Genomic DNA, 8,323 nt, shown 5'->3' on the forward strand with positions numbered 1-8,323 from the left:
CATACCTATTTAGGACCAAGGGTTGTCCTTGGCCTTTGAAAAGGAATTGTTGGGCACAATTCAACATGTGGAAAGAAGAAAAATTTGATTTGGTTGAATTTAATAGACTTTAAATAAATTAATATAGTTGTTACTAAAGCCACAGTTTCACAGCAATTTTCTCAAAGTGGATGTTTTCTCAAATCTTAATGTAACCTTTCAGTAAAGTAGAATTAATTCATCTAATCATGTTTCCTGTCTGATTTACCTAAGTGGCCTGACATTTTGTGAACAATCCTCATATTTACAAACTTTGGAGATCATAAGCATGTTTCCGTTTCACTTAGCAACAGCTTCACTTAACATTTAGGTTTGAATTCTGGTTGTTAAATAAGGACCACCTATATTTGGTGGCCATTATAGAAAGGAAATAATTGCAGGAAATCATCATATATAAATTATATCTTATATGGAGATCTGAATTCAAAGCCTGATGTTCTGAAGCTATTAATCTCCCTGGGCGAACAATGTGACGTCAGACCTTAAAGCTCCCTTCATCAACAGAAAAGTTTTATTTTAAACAGTCAAGCAGTAACAATTATATCAGAACTGTAGCCCTTTCAGGATTACCACGTCTGGGCTGCAGGAATCTTTATGACCACTAGATGGAAGCAAAGAGAAAGAGACAGCTATGATTGCTCTAAATGCATGGCAAACCTGGATCTTTTCAGAGGAGGATGCCCATGGATTCTGTGGCACGCAGTTATTATTATAAAGAGCAGCTTTTTTATTTTCAGAAAACTGTCCTTTAGATTTATTCAGCTTAATTATTTATTTTTGTTTTTCTCTTGAATGATCAGTTATACAACAAAGTTATAAGCAAAAACATTTTTAAAAAAAATATTTATGAACCTCTTTCAGATCTGCCCCCTTTTTAAGTTTATCTTTTATTATTTTTTTCCAAGTGGTTATGGTCACTGCACCCAGAGAGAATGTAGAATGAGGTGGTAGAACCTGGGGGCAGAGTTAAAAGAGGGATCAGCCTAGAATCCCTACATAGCCATAAGTGGAGTAAGTCTACCCCCTCCTTGATTTCAGTTAATACTTTTCTAACTCCAAGCAGAGGCTAACCATTAGCTGAGAAAATTCCTAGACTATTTAGCAATAAATCAGACATGATAGCAGTGTTCCAATATTGCTGTCACAGGGAGGAGGGGCGTCAACCTATTTTCCAAAGCACCTGAAGGCCAGACAAGGAAACTAATCAAGGAGAGATGCAACCTAGAAATAAGGAGAAATTTTCTGACGGTGAGAACAATCAATCAGTAAAACAGCTTGCCTTCTGAAGTTGTGGGAGCTTCATCACTGGAAGCTTTCAAGAAGACTTGCCATCTGTCAGAAATGGTGAACGGTCACCTGCTTGAGTGGGGGGTTGGACTAGATGACCTACAAGTTCCCTTCCAACTCTGTTATTCTATTATTCATTTTAATTGGAATCCTTCAAGTGTGGATCAAGTGTGGATCTGGTTTTTCCCACCTGACAGTGAACCAAATATAGCAAGTCAGGTTTGTACAATTTTAACACAAGCAGCCATGCACCCTTTGCCTTGCTCCACCTAACAGCGGGGCTGGCCTCTCTGTTTTCAAACGGTGGATGACTTTTCAAACAGTGGTATTTTTCCCCCTCTATACAATAATTCCTCCTCCAGCCAATTCCTGCTCCAAGTCCTCAGAAACGCTAAAGATGTTTTGAGAGGACAAAAGCATCTGAGCAGGGTGCCCCTCATGGGGAAAATGCTCAAGGAGGAAGGATTCGGTAACCAGGCCTGAACTCTGCCCCCTTTTTCTTATTGGAACTGCCTCACTCCACTCCCTCACATCTCTCAGCACTTCCCCTCAGCCTGATGAGGTTTGCTGCATCGTGTTTAATTCCACCACAAGTGTAAATGGGACCACCGCTCTGCCATTTGCCATTCATGTGGAATGCACTGTAACCCACTGGGATTATTATTATTATTATTTAGCCTTAACATGATAATGTGGACAAAGGCCTTCTGTAATCAAGGTGCTGTTTGTGGCAGACCAGCCAAACAGATGAGCTGCCCATCAAAATCTAGGACAGGAGATAACATGTCTCATTTTTGCCGGGAGAAGAGCAAGAACACCAATCTTGGGCAGAGTGGACCTGACCTTGGGGCTCCCTCCCTCCTCAAAGAAGCCAATGCTTTTGTGCAGCCATCTCGGATGACTGAATTTCTTGTAACAACCTCTACTTAGCGACAGGAAGGAGCGGCAGATAATTGCAGCTTCTCTTCCCTCTTTCATACGGCTGGTTGCCCAGCTGCCTTTTCTTTGTGCATTTGCTTCCAGATGAACAGCTCCAGCGCTGGGCTGTTGTTTGTTCCCATTTCTTTGATAGCAGAAGCAGCGGCAGCAGCAGCAGCTACTGTTGTTGGCAGTAGGCTTTGCTGCTTCTGTTCTCTAGTGGCACTTGCAACAAGCAGGCTCTTGGAGTGCATACTCAGCCATTTCTCTCTCTCCTTGTCTTCCCCCCCACTCACAATACACACACACCTTTAACAAGGTTACAAACAATCTTCAATTACCAATGGTAATTGGCAGTGGTGGGTTTCAAAAATTTTTACTACTGGTTCTGTGGGTGTGGCTTGGTGGGCATGGCAGGGGAAGGATACCGTAAAATCTCTATTTCTTCCTGATCAGCTGGGACTCGGGAGGCAGAGAATAGATGGGGGCCAATCAGCATTTTTCCTACCGGTTCTCCGAACTATTCAAAATTTCCACTACCGGTTCTCCAGAACTGGTCAGAACCTGCTGAAACCCACCTCTGGTAATAGGTACAGGGAACTGTCCCACTAAGTGATGATTATAAGGCACAACTTCAGATGGTTGAACTGACTTATAATAGCAAATTGGAATAGTCCCAGCCACCATTGTGCTGCGTTGTCTGATGGTCATGTGATCACCATATGCAACCTCCCGCTGGCTTTCCCATTGACTTTGCTGGTTGGAAGCCAGCCAGGAAAGTTGCAAACTTCTCCATGTTTAAATTTTTATTGGGTTATGAAGTATTATAAACTACAAAATACCAAGTAAATAGAAAATCAGGGTTTGGGAGGAGAAAGAGAAGTGAGGAAAGATAAGAAAAGCAAAAAGAAGCATTGACTCTTGACTCTCTCTGTTACAGTAAAATAAGGCATTACCATCAACTTTTTGTTTTTTTATAATAACACGAACAAGCCATTTCTATAAAAATCTATCTGTTTAATCGGTAAAACCCAAAGTCAGAGTTTCATTCTTGTCCAGGGAAAGTTGCAAACTTCAATTACATAAACATGGGACACTGTGACTTCATAAATGGAAGCTTTCTGCCAAGCATCCAAATTGCAATCATGTGACCATGTGGGTTGCTGCAACATGCAACATGCAACATGCAACTACAAAGAATACTGTAAGTCCCAGTGGTGGGATTCAAACAATTTAATAACCAGTTCTCTGCCCTAATGACCAGCTGGGTAGGCGTAGCTTGGTGGTCATGTGACCGTGTGGGCGTGGCCAACTCAATATCAGTCAGGCTGATAGGCGCTTCGCCTTAGCTGTTACAATGTAATAAGGGTTAACCAGAGAGGCAGTTTCTGTAAGCGGAGCAATAGAGATTAGGCTAGAAACACCACCAGAATGTTTCCTTCCTGCCTTCCTTACAGGATTAGCCCTGTAAAGTGGAAAAAACCAAACAAAATAAGATTTCTTCCAAGAACTGGTTCTCTGAACTGCTTAGAAAGTTAACAACCGGTTCTCACGAATAGGTGCGAACTGGCTGGATCCCACCACTGGTAAGTCCCCTTGTTCAGCATTATTGAAACTTTGAACGGTACCTGAAGGTATGGATGTTAAGCGTGGACTACCTGCATTAAAACAAACACCTGGAAATAGCACAAACTTCTTTTTTAGCCTAAGAAGCCTCATAACTTTCAGAACATTTGAGAATCTTTCTCACAATGTTCCAAACTGTATCCAGTTCCTGTTCCAAGCAAGCTGGCCAATCTTCTTCTTCAGTTCCTAGAAATCGTATGCTGGATGACATGCAAGTAATTTATACAAGGCTATAGAGGACCAAAATTAACTGGCTGGCTGAGTATATGTATTACCCCAAGCAGTTTCTGCTGGGAGGAGAATTCATTTCTTGGCTTGGGACATTAGCGTTTAGTGGCATTAGTAGTTTTAGCATATGTCAGTTAGCAGCCAACAGCTCTCCCCCTGCTCCCCCATCTTTGGCAGAGCTGATAATTGCTGGAAATGGTTGGAACATCCTTCTTAAATTTAAGGCTATTTAGTATGTTGGGTTTCCATTTCATTGACCAACACATCTGGAGACCAGAGTAATTTCCATGCATTTCTCTGGAGATACAGTGTCTTGATTTATACCATGCTTTTTTTTTAAAAAACCACCTGTAAACATTTTCCTGGTGTTTGCAGCGGAGGGAAGAGACAGTTGTTCAAAGTGTTGGCACCAGCTCTGTAAGCAATAAGAGGCTCCAGAGGAGAGAGGTGCTGCTGATGTGTTTAAGATCTCCAGATCAATATTGCAAAATTTCCTAGCTCTGAAGTGCAAAGCACAAGAGCCTGGATAGCTCAGTTGGTAGAGCATCAGACTTTTAATCTGATGGTCCAGGGTTCAAGTCCCTGTTCGGGCGGCTGTATTTTATGCCTTACGCTGCCAGCACATGTACATCTAGAGCAGGGCTGGGCAACTATGGCCCCTTTATGACCTATGGACTTCAACTCCCAGAATTCCTGAGCCAGCATGCTGGCCCAGGCAATAATTTTGCACAATTTATTTGTATTCAACAAAGCTAACATATTCTCCTCGGCCCAATCTACTTCACAGGGTTGTTGTGGAGAAAATGAGAGGAAGGAGCACTATACACGCTGCCTTGACTTCCTGAATAAAAGATAGTCCATAAATCTGATGTTTGCTATAGTGTTCGTCAAGGTGTAGAGGACCTTGACATCTAACCGTTTGTGTGGTGTACACGGTGTGTCCGCAGGTGGCTGGTAAGGCCCATACGGGCACGGAATGTTCTGCCACATGTCAGGCAGACATGCGTGGGCACCATAGTTGCCCAGCCCTAATCTAGAGGGACCCAAGTGCAATTCTTTCTTTGCCACAAACCAAGATCTCCTCTTTTCAGCCACAGCGAAATCAGGTTGCATCCATGTCCTTTTCTCACAGAAAATATAGCACAGGAGTATATGGCTTCACTGCTTTATTTTTCCACTTGGTAACTTCCTCTTGATACTAATGAAGAACTTTCTTTGCTTATTCAGATTGTCCTTGTTTAATGACTGCCTAATTTAGCTGAAATAAGAGCATAAGCACAATCACGGTTTCACTTAGCAACTGCTTCACATAACAACTGAGTTGTGGGTCCCAATTAAAGGACTACCTGTATAAAAATATCATTGATTGATTCACATTTTATTAACAAAAAATGTGTTCATATCCTTAGCAGCACACCTCTTGATTGCCTGCTCAATTTAGTACATTAAGAGATTTTTAAATGTCACACTGAATCACTCTGGATTCATATTCAGACCTAATGTTTAACTTTCCTTCACAATCAGGCCTCCCATCCTCTTTGCCAGGCATGAACACATTATACTGGGTCCCGTGACATGGCTCTAGTCCGTTTCTGACCCACATTCTTCTGTTCCGTGACTGCAACTTAAGTGTAACTCAGAATAAGCTTACTTTATAGCTCAGAATTTTGTAATGTGATTTGCTTTACTGCAGTCTTTTCCAATCAGGATCCTACTAGATAGGTTGAATTACAACTCCCATAAATCCTATAATTATGAGAATTGTAGCCAAACATATCCTGAGAGGCACTAGGGCGAAGAAATCCAGGGAATAAGTTGAACATGGCTCAGGCAATAATTTTGCACAATTTATTTGTATTCAACAAAGCTAACATATTCTCCCTCGGCCCAATCTACCTCACAGGGTTGTTGTGGAGAAAAATGAGAGGAAGGAGCACTATACACGCTGCCTTGACTTCCTGAATAAAAGATAGTCCATAAATCTGATGTTTGCTATAGTGTTCGTCAAGGTGTAGAGGACCTTGACATCTAACCGTTTGTGTGGTGTACACGGTGTGTCCGCAGGTGGCTGGTAAGGCCCATACGGGCACGGAATGTTCTGCCACATGTCAGGCAGACATGCGTGGGCACCATAGTTGCCCAGCCCTAATCTAGAGGGACCCAAGTGCAATTCTTTCTTTGCCACAAACCAAGATCTCCTCTTTTCAGCCACAGCGAAATCAGGTTGCATCCATGTCCTTTTCTCACAGAAAATATAGCACAGGAGTATATGGCTTCACTGCTTTATTTTTCCACTTGGTAACTTCCTCTTGATACTAATGAAGAACTTTCTTTGCTTATTCAGATTGTCCTTGTTTAATGACTGCCTAATTTAGCTGAAATAAGAGCATAAGCACAATCACGGTTTCACTTAGCATCTGCTTCACATAACAACTGAGTTGTGGGTCCCAATTAAAGGACTACCTGTATAAAAATAGGCCTGTGATGAGGCTGAGGAACTTAATAGAGGTAGTCCTCAACTTATAACCACGATTGAGTCCAAAATTCCTGTTGTTAAGTGAGACATTTGTTAAATGGATTTTGCACCATTTTATGACCTTTCTTGCCACAGTTGTACAGTGAATCACTGCAGATGATACGTTAGTAACCCTGTTGTTAAGTGAATCTGGCTTCCTCATTGAGTTTGACTTGTCAGAAGGTCGCAAAAGAGGATCACGTGACTCTGGGACACTGCAACCATCATTATCTGAGCCAGATGCCGAGTGTCCAAATATTAATCATCTGATCCTTGGGATGCTGCCACGGTCGTGTAAAAAATGGTCATCAGTCACATTTTCCAGTGCCATTGTAACTTTGAGTGGTCACTTAAGTAAACTGTTGCAAGTCAAGGACTATCTGTAATTGAGAACTAAGTGCCTAAAACTAGACCAAAGAACCCTCCCATCTAAACCTGGTGCCTGAGTCACTTTACAATTTAGAAGGTAGGTACACAAAACTTTGAGAGTGAAAGGGGGAAAAAAAAACAGAGGCATTGCCTCTGATGGATGTATAAAAATATCATTGATTGATTCACATTTTATTAACAAAAAATGTGTTCATATCCTTAGCAGCACACCTCTTGATTGCCTGCTCAATTTAGTACATTAAGAGATTTTTAAATGTCACACTGAATCACTCTGGATTCATATTCAGACCTAATGTTTAACTTTCCTTCGCAATCAAGCCTCCCATCCTCTTTGCCAGGCATGAACACATTATACTGGGTCCCGTGACATGGCTCTAGTCCGTTTCTGACCCACGTTCTTCTGTTCCGTGACTGCAACTTAAGTGTAACTCAGAATAAGCTTACTTTATAGCTCAGAATTTTGTAATGTGATTTGCTTTACTGCAGTCTTTTCCAATCAGGATCCTACTAGATAGGTTGAATTACAACTCCCATAAATCCTATAATTATGAGAATTGTAGCCAAACATATCCTGAGAGGCACCAGGGCGAAGAAATCCAGGGAATAAGTTGAACATGGCTCAGGCAATAATTTTGCACAATTTATTTGTATTCAACAAAGCTAACATATTCTCCCTCGGCCCAATCTACTTCACAGGGTTGTTGTGGAGAAAAATGAGAGGAAGGAGCACTATACACGCTGCCTTGACTTCCTGAATAAAAGATAGTCCATAAATCTGATGTTTGTCTATAGTGTTCGTCAAGGTGTAGAGGACCTTGACATCTAACCGTTTGTGTGGTGTACACGGTGTGTCCGCAGGTGGCTGGTAAGGCCCATACGGGCACGGAATGTTCTGCCACATGTCAGGCAGACATGCGTGGGCACCATAGTTGCAGCATTTGCAGCTCTGGCTTTGCGGAATGGTTGCTTCTCTTGTTCTGTGGTTGTTCTTCTGTCCGCAGATGTCTGGCAGCCTTGGTGGCTCAACATGCGCCATGTCGATTGATCTTGTGCCAAGGTTTCCCAGGAGGTGGTGTCGATATCCAGGGACTTGAAGGAGGCTTTCAACGTGTCTTTGTATTGCTTCCTTTGTCCCCCCTAGAGACAGCTCACCATAGAGGAGCTGTTTAGGGATGCAATGGTCTGGCATCCTTGCAACATGGCCTGCCCAGAGTGTCTGGGCTTTCATCAGCAGGGTGTGAACTGATGGCAGGCCTGGTCTGGAGAGGACTTCTCTGTTTGGCACCTTGTCCTGCCACTGGATCCTCAGATGTCTGCGGA

General features: G+C 42.4%; 1 non-coding gene across 1 annotated transcript; it reads left to right on the forward strand.

Annotated features, from left to right (window-relative positions):
• The first annotated feature begins 4,618 nt into the window (after positions 1-4,618).
• Positions 4,619-4,691, forward strand: TRNAK-UUU (transfer RNA lysine (anticodon UUU)). The gene has a single exon. It is a non-coding gene; the product is annotated as a tRNA-Lys (tRNA).
• The last annotated feature ends 3,632 nt before the right edge of the window (positions 4,692-8,323 follow it).

The sequence above is a fragment of the Ahaetulla prasina genome, chromosome 2 (genome assembly GCF_028640845.1).
Source record: "Ahaetulla prasina isolate Xishuangbanna chromosome 2, ASM2864084v1, whole genome shotgun sequence".
NCBI classification, from domain to species: Eukaryota; Metazoa; Chordata; class Lepidosauria; order Squamata; family Colubridae; genus Ahaetulla; species Ahaetulla prasina.